The sequence below is a fragment of the Ptychodera flava genome, chromosome 1 (assembly GCF_041260155.1).
Source record: "Ptychodera flava strain L36383 chromosome 1, AS_Pfla_20210202, whole genome shotgun sequence".
In the NCBI taxonomy this organism is placed as follows: Eukaryota; Metazoa; Hemichordata; class Enteropneusta; family Ptychoderidae; genus Ptychodera; species Ptychodera flava.
This window is the reverse complement of record NC_091928.1, coordinates 62,157,871-62,179,383: the sequence shown is the minus strand read 5'-3', so window position 1 is coordinate 62,179,383 and position 21,513 is coordinate 62,157,871. Positions and strand designations below refer to the sequence as shown.

Here is a 21,513-nt window from a genome sequence, read left to right as displayed (position 1 = left end):
GATGACTAGTTTTTAGAATAAAATTTTCTGACCAAAAATGGGCAACAATCGCCCAAAAATAAAAATGCACTTTTTGAGAAACACAGTTTTGACCAAAAATGGGAAACATCGCCCAAAAATTCAAAATTCCAGATTTCATCATTATTTCATTAAATATCATTTAGTAGATCTATAGAAACCTGTATACCAAATTTCAAAGCTATCAGATGAGTAGTTTTGGAAATACACATTTTTTGACCAAAAATGGCAAAAATTGCCCCAAAAATACAAAATTACAGATTTCATCAGAAATTCAATATATATTACTTAGCTCATCTGTAGAAACCTGTATACCAAATTTCAAAGCTATCAGACCAGTACTTTTTGAGAAACACATTTTTTGACCAAAAATGGCAAAAATTGCCCCAAAATTACAAAATTGCAGATTTCATCATAATGTCAATAAATATCATTAAGGTCATCTGTAGGAACCTGTATACCAAATTGCAAAGCTATCAGATGAGTAGTTTTGGAAATAAACATTTTGACCAAAAATGGAAAAAATTGCCCCAAAAATACAAAATGCAGATTACCTCATAATTTTAATATATATCATTTAGTTTATCTGTAGGAACATGTATACCAAATTTCAAAGCTATCATATGAGTAGTTTTGGAAATACACATTTTTGACCAAAAATGGCAAAAATTGCCCCAAAATACAAAATTACAGATTTCATCAGAAAATCAATACATCTTACTCAGTTCATCTATAGAAACCTGTGTACAAAATTTCAAACCTATCAGACCAGTACTTTTTGAGAAATACATTTTTTGACCAAAAATTGCCTTAAAAATGCAAATTTGCATATTTCCGCACAATTTGAACAAATCTGAAATAGATCATCCCTAGGGACATATGTACCAAATATCAAAGCTATCTGATTGGTGGTTTTGAAGAAGTAGATTTTTAAAAATATTTTAACCAAAAATGACAAAAATTGCCTTAAAAATACAAATATGCAAATTTCACCACGATTTGAACAAATCTGACTGAAGTCACCTCAAGTAAACTGCATATCAAATTTCAAAGCAATCGGACAAGCGGTTTCAGAGAAAAAGATTTTTTTACCAAAAACACCAAAACATAGGGCCAAAGTCCCTGAAGCTACAATAGACATGGATACAAAATTAAATATTTCCTGACTGTATGAAATTATCTCACAAAGGTCATCCTAGGGACCTGTAAACCAAATATTAAAGCTGTCTGACCAGCGGTTTTGAAAAAACAAGCGACTCAACAGTTGACAGAGCTCTGCTGTGTAATGTAGAGAATAACCTTTTGTGACACATGTATTGATGAAGAAGGTGGATATCTTTGATAGCTCATTTCAGGATGACCTGACCAAAAATGGAAAAAAAAAATCCGTAAAAATACAGATTTGCATATTTCATCACAATTTTAACAAATCTAAGTTGGGTTATCCCTAGGGACCTGTATACCAAATAACAAAGCTGTCTGACCAGTGGTTATGAAGAAGAGTTTTTTACCAAAAACGCCTTTTTTGGTGCTAATTTGCATATTTTCAACAATATCAAAAATTAATAAAAAGAGTTTCTCAAAATCATATATTTTATCCACACAAAAAATATCAAATCAGTAAGTACTGCAGTTCTCAAGATATTTGAGTGGACGGACGCCTCACAAACGGACATACATACATACATACATACATACATACATACATACATACATACATACATACATACTGACAGTGCACGCCGGACAGATACCCATCCCAATAGCTTCTATAGACTATATTAGTCTCTAATAAACGAGAGTTAATTACATTCTAATTAAAGTCAACAAGACTGTTTAAATCAAGATTTCGTCATTTGTGAACACACCACCGCTAAGTTGATGAAAGACAGGAGGGTTTATTGCAAAAAGGAGAACGTAAACGCCAACAAAGTATATAATAAAGCACAAGATGAAACGGCAAAAATAAAGCAGTAAAGGGCATAGAACTAGTGCCCTCGCAGATCTCAAACTAAGTACTATCAAAACTTACAATACAAAACAGTCAAAAAAAAGTAGCAAACTAACCTACAATAAAATATGAGCAAAATATATGGGAGAGGGCCCCTTCAGTCAAGCAACCGAGCAACGGTCATTGGTGACCTTGGGGTCAAGGTCTGAATGACCTTGATGATGAATCCATCCTGAGAGGCCGCAATGTGGGAAAGGAGTGGAATTCCCGAGAAATGGGGGTCAGGATGGAATCCAAAGCCCAAACGAAGGAAGCATGACTGAAGTGACCCCCAAAGGAGGGAAGAAATTGAGAATGATGTTAGTAAAGGGGCTCTCGCACCCAGGGGAACACCGCTGGTGGTGATACGGCCTGGGGGGAGGGGGTCCTGGGGGACAGGTAAACTGTACGAGCCCAGGTGGAAACATGATGAACGGAGACGAGGTTCTCGCACCCAAGGGATCACCATGGTGGTGATACGGCTTGGGGGGAGGGGGTCCGGGGGACAGGTAAACTGTGCGAGCCCGCGTGGAAACATGATGAATGGAGACGAGGTTCTCGCGCCCAAGGGATCACCGCGGTGGTGATACGGCTTGGGGGAGGGGGTCCCGGGGACAGGTAAACTGTACGAGCCCGGGTGGAACCATTGAACGAAGACAAGGTTCTCGCGCCCAAGGGATCATTGTGGTGATGATACGGCTTGGGGGGAGGGGGTCCTTGGGGACAGGTAAACTGTGCGAGCCCAGGTGGAAACAACATGTAGGAACGTTAGGTGACAGAACACAGACGTGGAACACGACGAGACATGTAACGTGTGAGTCATAGTGCAATGGAATGAGGCTGACTTGCAATGACGACTAGGCAGCTGTTAAGATGTTTGAGTGTGCACCCAGTGAGTCCAGAATTAAACAGGGTGGCGCCATGAGAATTAGGAGGCTAGCCGTTGAAAAGCATGACGCAAGGAAGTTTCTGATGTTCTTATGTAAAGTCGATAGCAGTTGCTGGACCATCTGCCCAATGTCTGGATCAGGTGGTCTGGAATTTGTGATGCTGCGGCTGAAGTGGCTGCTCCAATGCGGAAGGAATGGCCGGCGAAGAAATCCGGTCGAAGGCCGATACGTGATAAAACAGTCCGCAGAAATGTTGTGAACGTGTTGTGGTCTAAAGGTGTTCTTTCTGGCAGGAGGAAAAAGGGTTCGGATGCACTTGGACACATAGCTTGACGGACAGACATGAAACGAAGTAGTGTGGAAACAGGACAGATTGCGGTACCCGTTGGGAAGAGGCGCAGGTTGAAGCCGCGGCGAAATTGGTCAGTTTTTGATGACTTCAGTCGTACTGACAGACAGGAGACTCGTCCGTTGGATGCAGTGGTGGTAACGTCCCCGAAGCAGAGGTTACGCTGGGGGTCAAACTTATGGGTGGTGGATGTGAACTCGCTACAGCGTAGAAACCCGAAGAAGGCAAGGAGGAATGCCGATTGCAACAGAAGGTCTACGTATGGGCCGAATACTCCTTCGTTGAGGATGTTGCACATGCGCCGGAGAATGTCGGCTGTAATGGGGAGGCGTGGTCTTGTGCTTGAGCCTTGTACACGATGGATCCCCTTGAGAACATTCTTGAGGCGTGGGTGAGGTTGGCCGTATTCTGACACGAGGGGATTGCGATGGCCATTCATAATGTAATAGGAGCGTATTCCCGCTAGATACAGTTTGATAGTGGACAATTTCAGGTGAAGGAAGGTGGCACAGTGGGAAACAAAATAGACTAAAAGCTCTTCAGACACATCAGGCAGAGACGTTGAACTCAATGGAACGTCTGACAACGAGCAGAAAGTTTTCCATGCGCGAACCCCCGATGAATAGGAACCGATTGTCCTCTTGCTTAGTGAAGCTTGTTGGAAGATTGCCACAGCTTCGTTCAGTGGAACATTACTTCTGAGGGCACTTGGCAGGGGGCTGGATCCGCGTGTGGTGCCTCGTCCCGAAAGCGCTGCATCTGAAAACGAGACAGAGAGTCAGCAATAGTGTTCAACTTCCCAGGGATGTGTTCGGCATGAAACATGAAGTGATGTGTGGCTGCCAGAAGAACGAGGCGCCTCATAATTTCATGATGATGGGTGACTTGGAGCGTCCTTTGTTGATGATGTGGACGGTAGCCGAATTGTCACAGTGGAACAGTATGCGTTTGCGCGCCCAGAGATGGCCCCACAGGAGAGCGGCAATGACGATAGGATACAGTTCTTGGAAGGCTATAGAAAGTGCAGGGTCGGAGTCTAAGCGCAAGTTGCTGTCCCAGCGTTCTTGGAACCAGTGGCCGATGAAGTAGCCGCCGTGACCAATGCCGCTGGCATCTGTATAAAGTTCCATGTCTGATGCTGCTGTTGTACTTGTGTCGAGGAACATGGAAATGCCGTTCCAGCTCGCGAGAAAATGGTGCCACATTGTGAGATCGAGCCTGCTTTCTGATGAGATGGTGATGTGAAAGTCTAGTTTTTGTGTGGCCTTAGACAATTCAATAAGTCTAGAAATGAAAGTTCTTCCTGGAACCACGACGCGACACGCAAATGTGAGGTGACCGAGTAGACTGAGAAGTTGCCTTTTCGTGCAGGATTTGCAATTTAGGAAAGAAGCGACGAGACCGAGTATTCTGTCGAGTTTCTCTTGTGGCAGGCGGGCTTGCATCTTTATGGTGTCTAATTCATGCCGAGGTATTCGAGGCAGTTGGTGGGCCCGACGGTTTGTGCGGTGCAATCGGGATAGCGAGACGACGGAATATCAAGGTCAGGAGGGCCATTGTTTGGTTGGCATCAAAAGATGGAGGGTTGACGGTGAGGAAATCGTCAAGGAGGTGGAAAATGGTGTCAATACCGTATACCTTCTCTGCTATCCAAGAAATGGCGGTTGAAAGTTGGTCGAAAATCTTTGGGCTAGAACGAGAGCCGAAGGGGAGACGTACGAAGAAGTAGCAACGGCCTTGCCACTGGATACCGTATAGATGCCATAGCGATGGATGGATAGGGATCAACTTGAAGGCATCAACAATGTCCGTTTTGCAGAGCCAAGAACCCTTTCCAAGTCTGAGAATAGAGGCAATGGCGTCATCCAGTTTAACGTAAGATAGACTGAATTCTTCCTTGTCAATGAGTTCGTTAATGCTTGAAGTGACTGGGTCGTTACGTGGCGAGGATAGATCAACGATGAGACGTTTTTTCGCAGAATATTTCTTTTCGGCGAGACCGATAGGACTACAGCGGAAGTTAGCAAAGGGTGGCTGCTCGAACGGGCCGAGTAAATACCCTTTGCGTACTTCAGAATCTATTAGTTCTGAGACAGTTTGTGGCTGAGAGCGGGCTGAAAGTAAGTTACGGCCGATGAAAGTTGACGAGGGTGCATTGCGAACACCTGTGTGGAAGCCATCTTGCAAGCCTGAAATTAGAGCGTTGACAAAGTTCCGATCCGGATGAGGGGCTAAATGTTCAATCAGACTTGCGATATTAATTGGAGTAGAGGCCTTCGATGGTAGTCAGTTCGTTGTGGGGTTATTGCTAGGGCATTTTCCTTGGGCTTTGCTGTGCTTATCTGAGAAACATTGAGAGCAGTAGTGCGCATATGTACAGTTCGCCTTGGTGCAGCCGCTGGAGGCATTGAAATTATTGCATAGTTCTCTACCTTGATGGAATACACGAAGTCGTCCCTTTCTGTCTTGTGACGATGATCGAGAGGTCGCTGCTGAAGAAACCGGTTTCTTACTGCCTGGGGCCAGTTGAGGGCAGATTTCCGTAGCATGGGAAACGCTGCCGCAGAGGTTACACAATACCGCCCGTAGACCAGAAAAAATAGAGCAGAAGAGGTCGTTATCACGATGGGCCCAATCGACTTTGATATTGTGATTGAGAAGTAAAGCTGCCGCCCTCGCGGAAAAACGCCGGTGGTACTCGTAAAATGCTAGGCCACTGAAACGGCTGGACATGCCCACGATTTGACGTGATACGCATCTAACTCTCCGCGTCGTTTCGGGAAAACCTCGCACTTAACGTTTTTATAGATGGAGAAGGCTAGGATGAATTCCTGGATAGTAAGCGAGCGGGCTACTCGCGAATCGTATAGCGGTTTTAGTGATAGGGCTTCGTCGCCGATGACGATGTGACGTTGGCCGTCGCTTGAACCATAGCCGGGGATGAGTAAACAGGCAAGATTCACATCCTTACCTGCCAGGATATCGCGGCAAATCGCTGGAGACACCACTTCGATATGTGGTAGGCTTTCTGAAGGCGTTCCGCGGTCCGTAGCAAGTTGTTGGACGACGATGTGGAGGGGATGACATCGATGTTGTTAGAACGTTGGGCGCCGCCATCTTGGATTGTGTTGTTTACGTTCTGGAGTGGAACTTCGGGAAGTGACGTCAGAGGGTTCATAGGTGACTCAGCGGCCGCTGGTTGAAGTTGCCGTTGCAGGATATTGGATATCGTGTTGACCGAGTCTTGCAGCTGCGTAAACATGGCAGTTGTTACATAACTATCTTCTTGGTGGTACTGTTGGCTTGGGACTGCTGCCCGCCGAAATGCTGGCTGAAGGAACCATTGCAGACAATGGAACTGTTGAAGGAGACCTGGGTCCGAACTCGGTTTGAATGCAAGGACCGTCGTTTGCCTGAGGCCGATTAGAAGGATTGTGAGTAATACGTGTAGTACCATGGACGTGTTCCGTATTCGCAGTTATAGTATCCAACGTTGCACTTGCAGTGGAATGAGACAGGGAGCGAGTGGCCGGCCTGGTGTAAGGCTGCGCGCGGGGTCTTGAAGCTGGTTGAGCATTCGGACGCTGAGATTTGATTTTTCGGACGTCCTTTGGCTGGCATAGTTGTTCGACGGAAGGATCGTAAGCGTATACGGACGGAGAGTAATAGGCTGAGCTGGTATGGCATGAACTCAGCGGCTGAATGAATGAATGAATGAATGAATGGGAGCGATGAGACAAAGGCTTGATTATGTAGTGTCGTGTGCAAACGTGGCTGATTGGCTGGGAAGGATGATTGATAACAGTCATGGGTAGAAGAGCCGATTGCTAAGGGGACGACAGTGAAGATGTAAGGAAGGCAGATAGCTAGGTGTAATCACAAAACACATCTGTGATAAAACACAGATTCCACTAAAAAACAGCATATCTGTCAGGTTATAAAAGAATCTTAAGCTGGTTATCTTTGTATCAGTATTTTCATCCTATTAACCAGGCACAGTTTAACTTTCAAATTAACATTGTAAGTAAGTTCTGTTGAATAAGTTGAGACTGTACGTACTCAGAGAAAGCACACTGAAGAGACAAATATTTGAAACTTAAGAAGTTCAAGGTCATCAAAAGCATCATGTAACACTTTCATTGCACTGTTTACACAGATTGCATAATTGCTATAAATAGCACATGAGGAATCTTACAGCCCAGCTTTACCATAAAAACCCTATCACTTTGACCACTCTTTTAATTGACCACTCTATTTTTTCCTCAAAAAGTAATTTTATTTTATCCTTACCAAGTCAACCATAAATGGAAATTAGAACTTTCTCTATCTCTATCTCCTATCATGACAAACTATTTGAGCAATTTCTTTTAGATAACATACAGGGCACAATAAATGATGGTTTCAGAATATGTCAAAGTTGGGATTCAGGAAAGTTGCCTTTACATATTTTAATCCTCCAAGATGGTAAGCATTTCACTATGAACTGTCAAAAAAAGTTGAACTTTCTGATAACTCTACACTAAAATTATTTTGGCTTTGATGATTTCCTAATCAATTCAATTATTTAAAATCATATCAATTATTTTTTTCTAGGTGAATTGATAGGCTTTACACAGTACAAGAATCACATACAATGTAAGTCAAATTTGATCAAAAATAACAAAAAAAATTCCTTAAAAATACACATTTGCATATTTCATCACAATTTGAACAAATCTAAGTTTGGTTGTCCCTAGGGACCTGTATACCAAATAACAAAGCTGTCTGACCAGCGGTTATGAAGAAGATGATTTTTACCAAAAACGCCTTTTTTGGCATTAATTTGCCTATTTTCAACAATATCAAAAAATTAAAAAAAAACAGTTTCTCAAAATCATATTTTTCATCTACACAACAAATATCAAATCAGTAAGTACTGCGGTTCTCAAGATATTTGAGTGGACGGACGCCTCACAAACGGACATACATACATAATTACATACATACATACCGTACATACAGACTGACGCCGGACGGATACCCATCCCAATAGCTTCTATAGTAGTAGCTAAAAATGCCCAAAAAATACAAATATGCAAATTTTACCACGATTTGAACAAACTTAAGTGAGGTCACCCAAAGTGAACTGCATATAAAAGTTCAAAGCCATTGGACTTGCAGTTCCGACGAGAAGGCAATGTTGACAGATGACGACGGAGGATGACGGAGGAAAATCAACCTATTTGATAAGCTCCGCATCGCTGACAGCGGAGCTAAAAATATCAATAAAATGGCTTCACAAAGGCTGAAATACGCGATACTCGATGAAGTATGAAGTTTGTGAAATGAAATCAAAATTGACAACACAAGTGTTTGTCTCGGGTAGTACTACTTGAACTATTCTACAGACTGTTTTTTCCGTACAGTGCAGTATTTGTCAGTGACAAATTAATCTTTGCAATACATTTTTTGCGATGAGCTGGAAATTTGATTAATATCGAGTTAATGTACATAAATATTCCGTTATTTACTGGGACACGTTTATTTTCTCAATCCGCAATCTGCGGACTACGTGCTGAAGTACATTGACTGTTCATGTCAACGATCGTTTCTCCCTCTGCAGAGTTTCTGTATCCCGTTCAACAACGCTGTACCTCGATCACGCGATAGTGATGCTATGTAGCTTTGCAGTATTGAAAACTTATCATAAAATGGCCACCAAGTCTAACCGTAACACGAATTGTCGGGATTATCATATGGAAAAAGACTGCAAAAGTAAGACTTATGAATCTTCATCGGAATTGAACACATCATGATTGTACATGAGTACCAACCGTGAATGCAGGTTGAGCTCGGCAGTTACACAAGCATGGTACGCTACATGCACTGCCGCGATGCCGATCGTATGCATACCAAAGCCTATCCCGGAATTTGTTTCACGAACAACCTCGCCTTTTTAATCTGACACAGAATTTTAAAATGCTTACAAAGGAGAGCAAACATACTTTTATGGACAATGGCGAGCACGTTTCTTGGCGAAGCAAAATCAAAACACGGCAGAAGTACATGAAGTAGGTCACGGCCTTGGACTTTGTGCATGAACCTGATTGGACACTTCAATACCTTTGATCCAAAGTTATTATTCATCAGCACTTCCATATTTAGGGATTGGGCGAGTGATAATGCCATGCCATGAGGCTAGGTAGAGAACGTATGTAGTCATGATCGAGCAGCGAGAGAAACAATCAATCACCAAGGGTAAAGCTAATTTGCTAAACGATATTTTATCTTGAATAGTGAGTTGAATGAGTAATAAAATATCATATTTTTAACGTTCAATACGAGGTTGAAACACGGAGGGACCGTGGTTGAAACCAGAGCTATCCAGCTGTAGCCAACCTGGACCAGCTCATTTCACAGCGCCCTCAAACAGTCGATCGTTTTCACTTGTCATACGCGGCGTAACAGAAAAATTAAAACTTTCATAACTTCATTAATATCCAAGCCACGCCCACCAAAACCTTTTCAGTTCTTGCCATTTAGATCCTGAAGCTGTGCACCAAATTTGGTTGACATCCCTTCAGCAGTTCTTGAGATATTGGGTATACAGACAGACACACATACACACATACACACACAAACACATATACACACACATACAGCCAGCGGTAAACTATATGCTCACGTGTGTGAACATGTGAGCAAAAAATGGCTTTTTTGAACTAATGTGCAAATTTCCAACGATATAAAAAAATGAAAAAAAGAAAGTTTGTAAAAATCATATTTTGCATTTATCCAAGAAATATCAAGTCTGTTAGTACTGCAGTTCTCAAGATATTTGCGTGGACGGACATACACACTCACACACACCATATGGATGACGGGGACAGATACCCATCCCAATAGCTTCTATAGACTGTAATCTATAGTTGCTAAAAACTGTTGGCAACATGCAGCTCCACCTTGCTTATCAAGAACAACATAATGCAGATGAAATTGAGTTGTTGAAGTTTAAAGTTCCTTGCACTATTCAACAGTTCCTGTTATTGAAATATTCCAATATTCATTGTTTCATTTCAATAGCAGAAAACAAAAACATCAAAAGAATTAATTAAAAATTTGACAAATCTTCAATCTGCTGTCAAGGTTCTGACATTTACATTCAAAGTTCAAACTGACTATAAAGGGTAATAACATCAAACCCTTTGCAAACAACCGTTAACCTTCTTCAGTATTTTGACTTCTTAATCAAATGTTATACTCCTGCTTGTCATGTAACAGGTCACATACATCCAGATGATGGACTTACCTTAACAGTTGTATCTGACCAATAAATTCTGTTATCATTGATATCAAAGTCCAAAGAATGAGCAGCTTTGACACCAGACAGTGGAATTACTACTTCATTATTGTTTGTTCCAGGGAAATCTGTCGAATATCATAACGTCTTGACAGTAAAAGAAATGCCTCTGGGACAATGCACATTTTCTGATCTTCAGTCAGTTCAAAATCAGTTCCAGGACAGGCACAAAGTACTCCATTTGGTCGATACAGGCAGAGATGACTACAACCTCCATTGTCTTCGACACAAGGATTATAACCTTGGACAAAATAGAATACATGACAGTTATAGACTATACTTTATAAACAAATAAACAAACTATAGGCAACATACATCTTGCAATACTATTATTTTCACACATTAAGTTGTTACTTGCGTGTCATGTTACAGGCAAGACTTAAAGTCTGCTTTGTTTTCATCAGATTGTCCTCACATCAAAAGTACACAACATTTGAAGTCATTAAGCATGTACACATAACGGACAACTGGTAGATAAATGTTGTCGCTACACACATATCTTAATTTGCAGAGAACTTCAGAACTTGAGATTGAGCTTGTCTAATGGAAAGTCACACCTGAAAATGCATAATGACATTATACTGTCCAATCACTGGCAATTGTTAATGCTTCTAATTCTTACGAGTTGCAAAGTTTCTCCACAACAAATTATGAATTGAGGGTTCTTAACTTCAACTTTAGCTTTTTTCAACTCTTTGATGCTTTGATCCTATCTACATCTGTAAATTCCACTAATGGTAACTGTTTGGTAAACACAACAGGCAAAAGGCTGACTTACCTTGTATTTGTTTAACATTAATTGCTTTAAGTCCCATTAAGTCAGGCAATTGATCAATGATGACTTCTCTATCTTGTCCATTGTATTTATTTACTCTTTCGATAGATCTCCGTTGCCAGTCTGTCCAGTAAATGTAATCACCTGCAATTGTAATTAAAATTTGACACAACAGTCGACCTTAAAAGCCCAATAGCTGTATCTTTTAGCATTATTTTCGTGACTTTACTTCCAAAGTAAAACAAGTTCGTGGGAATGTACTCATTGAGGTGTGTTATACAAGTACCGAATAACAAACTGTCCATTGGGACTGCATGTGCAATTTTGAGCAAGATAATAATAAATGTTTGCCCAAACATAAAATGGTGCTCTCATGCAAATAAAGCACAAACACTGTAAGTTGTGCATATGAATTGGAATCTTCACAGAAACAACAGAGTAGTCCAATATAATGCATATGTTTTCCACAGGGACATCAAATGCTTTGTTTTCTTTGGAATATTACCAGTTTTTCTAAAATGGCGGGAAATCAAAATAACAGTTAAAATTTAAATGTACTTGTTCAATTTTTCTGTAGTAAAAGACTATATCCTTGAAATTTGTAGTGTTTAAAGGAAACCAGAGAAAATAGAAAGCCTTTTTCAGGTGAACAAATTTCAAGAGTTACAGCTACAGGGGCTTTAAACAGCAACTAGAAAGGACAGTTGGCGATGTCTTTCGCGAAACGCTGTAAAAATTGCTGAAGAAAAATCGATATATTACATGTTGGACGTCCTAGTAGATCGAAATGCAAATAGGGTGTTATTATAGGAAAGGTGGTGACTTATTTTTAAAGCTGAATAAAATGCTCTCTCTGGTTGTGTTAGTCTGTCGATTGAAACGTTTTTTTTTTTTTAGCTGATTAATCATGGCAGTCTCGATCTCCCCTTTATGGTTCAGTATTTACTGACTCGTTCCTTCTCATTTTTGTGAATCGATGAAAGCATTTTCGTCTTCCATATTCAATCTTACTTTGACTGATGTTATATCCTGACCTATACTGTCATTAGTTTTGACCAACATACAAAGACGTGGCCAATGCGCCCAGTTGACAAGATGTTTTGTGAAACGGTGAAGAAATATTTAAGCAAGGCCATACCATACTGTATGTGTGGGGGCCAGGAGACATTGATGTCAGTCTTTCCAGACTGTTTACATGTACATAGCTTCGGGGATATCAAAGGAGATGAATCAGTTCGTTGAATAAAACAAAACTTTTAGGACATCTTATTTTTTGTCAATTTTGTAAATGTCAGACTTTTGATTCGATTGAGGAACCGAATCACCTATAGAGATGTCTGCATTAACACGGACGCACAATTCGGAATAGTTTGTTGTGCCACCCTTACTGATATTTTAGGCTTAAAGCAAACTGTTACTGCAAATTTGCCGCAAGCTTTGCAGTAAATTTGCAGCAAACTATTTGCTTCTAATATGCAGGTGGTTCATTTTTCAGATGCAAATTAGGTTTCTTGTGAACTTGCTGCAAATATAAAGCATACTCCTTGCCGCAACCTTGCTGCAAACTGTTTGCAGCAAATTTGGGGCACACTCCTTGCAGCAAATTTGCGGGAAATTAATTTGAATGTTACTGAAAATTTGCCACAAACTCCATGCAGCAACATTATTTTGCATGTTACTGCACATTTGCTGCAATTAAATTACACATGTGTGCAAAATTTCCTTCAAGAGTTGGCATAGTTCCACAGCAGTCAACTCTGGAATAAACTTTTACCAATTTTAGCAACAGTAAGAAAACTAAATACATTATTAAACAGATGAGAGACACTTAAAACTGTAGGCACGCTGCATGCTGTGATATATGGTCTTGATTGCAATGGAAATCAATCGTTTGACCACTGCATATTTTCATGGATTTAAAACTAAATGCACTTATCATGTCCAAGGGAACGTCAAATTCTGAGTAGGGCAAACTGCTGGATGGCAAATTGACAGAAGACGGAGAGCAGCTGAGCACATCAAAAGCTGACAAACATGTTGTCAATGATTGTATGGGTGCTGCGCATACATTGACGTCACAACTGAACTGTGTGACGATCGTAATGATATTGGGGAAGTGCTTCCTAGGAGCATGAAATCAATATCAACTCTGCCCTCTAAAATGTCAAGTCTGCCCCCTCATTTTGATATTTTGATGAATGGGGCACAAAGTGCCCCTTCAATAAACAAGCAGAGAAAACGCTGCATTTTAGGTATACCTAAATTGTACTAGTATTTATTTTGAAAAGGTATACCTTACTTTTGAGCATGTGTCCAAACCTGTAGTACCAGAGTAGCTCTGTTATACCAAAAGTACACTTCAGGTATACCTAAATTGTACCAACTTTGGCTGAAAAATTATACCTTACGTAAGTTTTAGTGTACCTGAATTAGGTAAGGGTTAGCAGTCAAAGCTAGCAAAGTCTCAACATACAAAGGGTTGACCTAGCCTTAAAAACTTATTATCATTAAGGGGCTGTGGATAATTAAAACGCGCATGGTAAACGCAACTGCTGTGTTTAGGGACAGGTGGTTTGGCTGTGAGCATGCGTGCGTGAGTGCTTCACGAACTCTACAACGTGTTGAGCGGTCTCAGTCAGAAAAATGTAACAACTTAGCCGGCTATTGAACCACTCTTTTTGGGAGTGGAGATTTAGCCGACTGGTTCTGTCTGTGGCCTCCCAGCTAGGCGACTGATGCCGTATGGTGTGGGTTCGAATCCGATTGAAAACTATCCGAATTTTCTACCCTGGGTAGGTAACACTGCTGGTGGACAGAATTGTCCCCGAGGTTATCGTTCGCCCAGTTAAAAGCGATGAAATTCGTTTCTTCGCTTCGATAAAGTGTGTATGTGCGATGTATGATAGTGAGCATGCGTGCGTGAGTGCTTCACGAACTCTACAACGTGTTGAGCGGTCTCAGTCAGAAAAATGTAACAACTTAGCCGGCTATTGAACCACTCTTTTTTGGGAGTGGAGATTTAGCCGACTGGTTCTGTCTGTGGCCTCCCAGCTAGGCGACTGATGCCGTATGGTGTGGGTTCGAATCCGATTGAAAACTATCCGAATTTTCTACCCTGGGTAGGTAATACTGCTGGTGGACAGAATTGTCCCCGAGGTTATCGTTCGCCCAGTTAAAGCGATGAAATTCGTTTCTTCGCTTCGATAAAGTGTGTATGTGCGATGTATGATAGTGAGCATGCGTGCGTGAGTGCTTCACGAACTCTACAACGTGTTGAGCGGTCTCAGTCAGAAAAATGTAACAACTTAGCCGGCTATTGAACCACTCTTTTTTGGGAGTGGAGATTTAGCCGACTGGTTCTGTCTGTGGCCTCCCAGCTAGGCGACTGATGCCGTATGGTGTGGGTTCGAATCCGATTGAAAACTATCCGAATTTTCTACCCTGGGTAGGTAACACTGCTGGTGGACAGAATTGTCCCCGAGGTTATCGTTCGCCCAGTTAAAGCGATGAAATTCGTTTCTTCGCTTCGATAAAGTGTCTATGTGCGATGTATGATAGTGAGCATGCGTGCGTGAGTGCTTCACGAACTCTACAACGTGTTGAGCGGTCTCAGTCAGAAAAATGTAACAACTTAGCCGGCTATTGAACCACTCTTTTTGGGAGTGGAGATTTAGCCGACTGGTTCTGTCTGTGGCCTCCCAGCTAGGCGACTGATGCCGTATGGTGTGGGTTCGAATCCGATTGAAAACTATCCGAATTTTCTACCCTGGGTAGGTAACACTGCTGGTGGACAGAATTGTCCCCGAGGTTATCGTTCGCCCAGTTAAAGCGATGAAATTCGTTTCTTCGCTTCGATAAAGTGTGTATGTACGATGTATGATAGTGAGCATGCGTGCGTGAGTGCTTCACGAACTCTACAACGTGTTGAGCGGTCTCAGTCAGAAAAATGTAACAACTTAGCCGGCTATTGAACCACTCTTTTTGGGAGTGGAGATTTAGCCGACTGGTTCTGTCTGTGGCCTCCCAGCTAGGCGACTGATGCCGTATGGTGTGGGTTCGAATCCGATTGAAATCTATCCGAATTTTCTACCCTGGGTAGGTAACACTGCTGGTGGACAGAATTGTCCCGAGGTTATCGTTCGCCCAGTTAAAGCGATGAAATTCGTTTCTTCGCTTCGATAAAGTGTGTATGTGCGATGTATGATAGTGAGCATGCGTGCGTGAGTGCTTCACGAACTCTACAACGTGTTGAGCGGTCTCAGTCAGAAAAATGTAACAACTTAGCCGGCTATTGAACCACTCTTTTTTGGGAGTGGAGATTTAGCCGACTGGTTCTGTCTGTGGCCTCCCAGCTAGGCGACTGATGCCGTATGGTGTGGGTTCGAATCCGATTGAAAACTATCCGAATTTGAATACCATGCACAAAAATGGCACTACAGGTTTTCCCATTGCAACATCTCATTACACATTTTTCTGTATCGCAAAATATCGCTACATTGTTTGGTGTGTACCAGGCCAGTACGGCACCGGCGCTTCACCAGCATTCTTTTGACATACCGTACTCGTCCGAGTATAAGCCCCTGCTCGTGTATAAGCCCCCCCCACTGATTTCAGAGGATTTTAGAAAATGCATTACATTCGTGTATAAGCCCCTACCCTAGTGTAATTCAAATACAGAAGGGTTAGGAGAGTATATTTGGTCTTTTAACTTGGTAAAATTACTTTTAGATAATAAAGAAACTATTAAAAGATGTTAAAACAATGGGAAACTGGAGTTCCCGTGACAGTATCGTAAGAAAATGACACGTTTTCCCAGTACTATCTTGATTCTTTGACCCTGCTCACCCCCGTCGCCTAAATAGAATAGTCTCACTCACATCCGCCATTGTTTATTTTCATTCACGGCCACGATGTTTTCATGCTTGAAACATGCAGTTTCTTTTGTTTGAAGCAATTATCCTTTCATTTGTGAAGACTTTTCCTGGTGACTATTACAATTTTCACTGCTATGTTGTTGTTTTCACAAGATGTAGACAGTTTGATACTGGAATATTGAGTTGCCTTTCTGTGTAGGCAATGCATGCCTGTTCACATTACTGTTGATCAGCAGCATACATGATGTCTTTGTTTCAAGTTTAGGGTTTTTTTTGACGCTGAAATTTCACCAAAATGTCACTTCTGTATTCAGAGATTGTAAAATCAATTTCTTTGGATGTGTAAGTCCATCTTGAAAGCGATAGAAAGATCGAGTGGTGTTGAAAAAAATCGTGCATAAAATTAGCATAAATTAAGCGTCCATGCCAGATAACATGGGGTTGCTCGAGTATAAGCCCCTCCCCTAGTTTTACCGCTGTTTAGTGTTGCTGAACCGGGGGCTTATACTCGGACGAGTACGGTATATGTGAATCAGTGCATGAGTAAAATAACATTACAATCATTTTGGATACACTGTTTCATTTCATTCTATTGGTTGCGTCATTGTTAAGTTGGCACTGAACAGATATTGATTTTAGAGGGGGTTTGTGGGGGGTGGGGGGTGTTTGCGGTTGGTAGCATATGCATATGTGTGATTTCATAGCGAAGTAAACACAAATTGTTGGATGCAGATACAGAATGAAGCTTGATTGGATTTCCATACTTCCAAATTTTGTTTAGGGGACGGGGAGGGGGGTTGAGGACAAATGCACTTACTTTCTTTTACCATGCACATGTTTTAAAAGGAAAATTTACCTTGAAAACAAGTCATCGTTGATGACACAGTCCCCACTTGTTAATGGGTACTTTGATTACATGTCCTCAGAGAGGATAGAGTCCTCTTCATTAATTAGGTCTGTGATAAAAATACTTTGATACAGATGACGCTCAATGGCCAAGAATGAGTTCCATGGTGATGAAAACATAAAACCAATGTAGGCCACCATCCTAAAGTTCAGAAAATGAGTCAACTAGGAATTAATCAACAGGATGTGCAAAACATTTGTGCACACAATTCTAACACTTGACAGATTATCACTGGTACCATATTTCATAAAGTTTGATGCAGTATTTACAACACTATGAGATCAACATCTGTATCAAGTTTCATCACATTTGACATTGTATTAATTTATGGCTATATCACCCTAATTAGGAAAGTTCATTACTTATGCAATTACAAATTAATTAAAATGACACTGATAAATGTCTTTTTCAATGTTAAAGCAATGTGAGCTTAACATCAGTTATCATCTGTATAAAGTTTCATGAATTGATGCAGTACATATTTCTTGACATATCAGCCTACTTACAAAACTTCAATAATTGACATGTTACTGCTACATGACGTAAAACAAATTGACGAGCATATGTATGAAATACTCGTAGGTCAATGTCCTTGTACCAACTTTGAATGATACTGGTGGAAATATGTCTGATTATGGCTCTATACATTTGAAAATTGTAACAAAATCACCGCCATGCAGCAATATTTGATCTTACTGTTTCAAAACTCAACACGTATATGTATGACGTAAGTCAATGTACATGTACCAACTTTGAATAAGATCAGTTCAGACTTGCCAGAGTTATGGCTCTCGACATGAAACAACCATAACAAAATTGCTACCATGTGGCCATATTGGACCATCTCGTGAAACCAATCGACATACATAAATAAGTCAAGGTCCTTGTACCAACTTTGAATAAATTCGCTTGATACATGTCTGAGTTATGGTTCCAGACATGAAAAATCGGAAAAAAATGGCCACAAAACAAATCAATGTGCATATGTATGACATAGGTCACTGTCCTTGTACAATGATTAAAATTGGTGAATAAAATAAGTTGAGACATGCCCAAGTTTTGGCTAAGGACACGAAAAAATTGTAACAAAATGGCTGCCATGCAGCCATATTGGATCATATCATGAAACAAATTGACATACATATGTATGACATAGGTTAATGTCCTTGTACCAACTTTGAATAAAATCGGTTGAGATATGCCTGAGAGTATTATGGCTCTGTACATGAAAAAGTCGTAACAAAATGGCCGCAAGGCAGCCATATTGGATCGTATCATATAACAAATTGACATGCATATGTATGACATTAGTCAATCTCCTTGTACCAACTTTGAATAAAATCGGTCGAAACATATCTGAGTTATGGCTCTGTACATGAAAACATCGTAATAAAATGGCTGCCTGGCGGCCATATTGGATCGTATCACATAACAAATTGACGTATATATGTATAACAAATTGACGTGCATATCTATGACATTGGTCAATGTCCTTGTACCAACGTTGAATAAAATCGGCTGAAACATGTCTGAGTTATGGCTCTGTACATGAAAAAATCGTAATAAAATGGCCGCCTGGCGGCCATATTGGATCGTATCACAAAACAAATTGATGTGCATATCTATGACATTGGTCAATGTCCTTGTACCAACTTTGAATAAAATCGGTTGAAACATGTCTGAGTTATGGCTCTGTACATGAAAAAATCGTAATAAAATGGCCGCCTGGCGGCCATATTGGATCGTATCACAAAACAAATCAATGTGCATATCTATGACATTGGTCAATGTCCTTGTACCAACTTTGAATAAAATCGGTTTAAACATGTCTGAGTTATGGCTCTGTACATGAAAAAATTGTAATAAAATGGCCGCCTGGCGGCCATATTGGATCGTATCACAAAACAAATTGACGTGCATATCTATGACATTGGTCAATGTCCTTGTACCAACTTTGAATAAAATCGGTTGAAACATGTCTGAGTTATGGCTCTGTACATGAAAAAATCGTAATAAAATGGCCGCCTGGCGGCCATATTGGATCGTATCACAAAACAAATTGACGTACATATCTATGACATTACCCTTACCGAAAATTATTTCTACTGCAAATTTGCCGTAAGTTTGCTGCAAATATGCAGCAAGCATATAGCTTGCAGGAAGGAGTTGCAGAAGTTTGCAGGTAGATGTGACCCTCCTGCAAACCCGTAAGTCAGTTTGCAGCAAATTTGCGGTAAACGACTAAGTTGCTGCAAATTTGCGGCAAACCAGATTATTGCTGCAAATATGCAGCAACACATGATTGACATATTTCCCACTATTTCATTACCAGGGAGTACACACTACACACTGAGTACTGTTGCACTTCGTGACCAGTCATGTGTAAGCAACATAAAATTGATCTTTAATTTATATTTTTTGTTCCTTTATTTCATAACAGACAATCCACTTTTTAAATTATAATAACTGGTAATGCTAGATAATGAACAGCTTCAGTTATGCTGGTTAAAGCATTGCATGGATATAGAGTGCATCTATAGTATATGCTGTAGTGACATGATGTAATAAAAGTGCCCTTTGACGATCTGGTTGGGTAAATTATGGTTGGATCGAAAACTGAATTTTTAGGGAAACAAATTTTTGAAACAGGGACTTGTCTGTCTTGCAAGTTACACCCTGTATTTTCTGCGAATGATACCAACATGCAAACAGTTTCGAACGAAATGTGCGTTTGATGATGGTCTGTAAGGACACATCGTAGACTTTTGTTACTGCAAAGCTGTACAGTAATGTTTCCGCTACTACCTCCAAGCAGAGTAGTGGCTGTGCTCCAAGCTATTCATCCCATCAATATAGTACATGTATACGGTACGTACAATGCACTGCAGCTTACAGTCTGTCCCATCGATGCCGCTGACAAAATCTCGCCTTCTGATAACATGGGTCGAGGTAAAAGGCTTTTTGTCCATGTTTTCAGCGTTAGAGTTGAATTGCCGAGCACAAATTTGAGATTTAGGATAACACTCCATCCCGAGTCGCTGTACGAAAATTCAAAGCGCCGCTTCACCAACGTCCAACACGTCCTGTGTATCAGCTGCGAGCAGCCGACATGTTTACACTCTCCGGTCACGGTTCATCAAGGTCAATTCGCGCATTGATATTGATTCATCGTGCTGAAAGAATTTTACTCTCTTTTTAGTCTTTCTATGATAAAAATAACCATTTTCATTAAACTAATAAATCAAATGCTATATTAAGTATGAAATATAACGGATTGGTGCAGATGTAGAGTCAATTCCAGCATTTAAAAACGGGACTACATTATCAATCGCGTAATGATTTATAGATCGCACTTCCGTTATCGTCATGAGGCTTGATCGGCGCGAAGTTAGATTTTAGTACCATCGGCCAGTGTCGGCTGCGTACTTGTGAGCAGGGAGTTTTCTAGTGGACAATTTCGTGATCTTTCTATGGAATCGCCAGCCAAATGATATAACATAGTTGCAAAAAACGTGTATACAGTACCAGGGACAGGCGGAGTTCTAAATTTGTGAACGCGAGCGGCAGTAAAGATGCCGACTATATTTCTGAGTACGGTATTTACACACAGCACGGTGAGACCTGCAACCGGACCGAGAATCGTTCAGCGTCTGCGAGCCGTTCAGAAATGTAAGTCAATGTACCGTTCGTCTGTACATCGATCGCTATAATTATGTTCTGTAATCGTTGTATTGCAATCTTTACCTAAAGATAAATTTTCGTTGAGTACTGATTCATACTGAATTCACTTTCGTTTCACAACAGTTACTTACAGTAAGTGCTGAGATTTTTGCAGATTGTCGCCGTCGTGTATGTAAACAACATACGGCGAGTTGTCCGCTGTCGGACATTTTAATCATTATTAATTTAATTTCGATCATGAATATTTATGCATTTTCTGCTTCAATTTTTCAACTTGATTATGTCTCATTTTCAAATAATTATCGATTTCTTTCATGAAATTTACAATGTTTGGTCAAACGGTAAAGACTTACACTCTTCCCTGAACGATTGTATTTTTCAGAATCCATTGCTGGTACACTAAAGGACAAGAAATTCAGAGAACAGAAAGCCACATCGCAGCCTTTGACAGTATTGTAAATGTTACTTGAAACTTCTCAAGTCAAAAGAAAATCTTGACATGATCATGACACTTATGTGGCATGAAATGAACATTGCATATAAAATAAATTGTACCACAATTGAATTTAACCCTTTTTTCTCTGTCATCTTTTTGTTTATAATAACTTTATTTGCGCTGACCATTGTTTCTCGTGAAACTGGTATTTCAGAGTTAAGTTGGATAAATAATATTTATATATTGGCCAACTG

At 40.6% G+C, this 21,513-nt stretch overlaps 1 long non-coding RNA gene and 1 pseudogene across 1 annotated transcript; one reads left to right on the top strand and one right to left on the bottom strand.

The window, feature by feature from the left end:
- The window catches only part of LOC139142502 (low-density lipoprotein receptor-related protein 6-like), a 180,738-nt pseudogene that overhangs the window by 136,132 nt on the left and 23,093 nt on the right, over positions 1–21,513 (bottom strand).
- LOC139142470 (uncharacterized) lies at positions 20,392–21,393 on the top strand. The gene is made up of 2 exons (XR_011554402.1): positions 20,392–20,811; positions 21,206–21,393. It is a non-coding gene; the product is annotated as an uncharacterized lncRNA (long non-coding RNA).